Source organism: Pteropus medius, unplaced genomic scaffold, assembly GCF_902729225.1.
Source record: "Pteropus medius unplaced genomic scaffold, Ma_sr-lr_union100, whole genome shotgun sequence".
NCBI classification, from domain to species: Eukaryota; Metazoa; Chordata; class Mammalia; order Chiroptera; family Pteropodidae; genus Pteropus; species Pteropus medius.
This window is the reverse complement of record NW_024340849.1, coordinates 51160609-51161669: the sequence shown is the minus strand read 5'-3', so window position 1 is coordinate 51161669 and position 1061 is coordinate 51160609. Positions and strand designations below refer to the sequence as shown.

Below are 1061 nucleotides of genomic sequence, written 5' to 3'. Positions count from 1 at the left end.
TCTCCTTCCTGAAACACTTCACTCTCTTTGCTTCTGCAACAAGATAGTTTTCCCAGCTCTCCCACACTCTCCAACATTTCCTCCCTCAGTTTCCTCCTCACTCTATCTGCACTCAACATACTCTCCACAAATCTTTGATTTCATTTCTACCCGTATACTGGAGATACCCAACTACGTATATTCAACTCAAACTTTCCATTGGCTTCTTTCTTGACTACCAAGTGCCTAATGAGCATCCTCACTGAGTCATATAAACACATTCAGCCTCAGGCTGAATCCACAGACTTCCCTAAGCTTGCTCCTCCTCTTTTCCTCCATCTGTGAAAATATTCCTCTTATACCATTTTCCTGATTAACCCAGACTCCTCCCTCTTCTTTATCACTCCTTTCTCGTTTACTTTACCTCCTCAGTATCACTTCTCCCTATCTTTACTAGTACTCTCTTATACAAGCCATTATCATCTCTCATCTAGAACACAGCAACAGCTTCCAACCTGGCATCTCAGTTTTCATCAATGTTCTCTTATCTTATCTTCCCTCCCTGAAGCAGTCAGAGACATCCTCAGAAAATGTGCATCTGATCATATCATTTTTTTGTTTTAAGACCTTCAAAACTTGCCAAATCAATATTATTGTTTTTTTAGGCGAGGCACTCTTGGTTGACCTCAGAGACTGCGAGGACCTTGTCAGCTTACAATTCCTTATTTATTATTATTATTAATTTTTACACCTACAGCACCTGGTCTTCCTAGGTGGTCTCCCATCCAAGTACTAACCAGGCCCGACCCTGCTTAGCTTCCAAGATCAGACAGGATCGGGCTTGTTCAGGGTAGCACAGCCGTAGACCAAATCAATATTATTAACATACAAGTTCCTTAACATGACACATAATGGCTTCCAAGACCTGTTCTCCTCTTAATATCAGCCCTCAGCACTTCCTGTCTTGCAGCTTACATTTCAGATGACTAAATTGTTTGCCTTCCATCTTGTGCATCTTCAAAATTCTCATCTCTGTGTTTGTTCATGTATCACTTCTGCCTGGGACACCCTTCTCTCCACTG

The 1061-nt window shown here is 41.8% G+C and overlaps 1 pseudogene; it reads right to left on the bottom strand.

Annotated features, from left to right (window-relative positions):
• Positions 1-727: 727 nt before the first annotated feature.
• Positions 728-846, bottom strand: LOC120589714 (uncharacterized; annotated as a pseudogene).
• Between the last annotated feature and the right edge of the window lie 215 nt (positions 847-1061).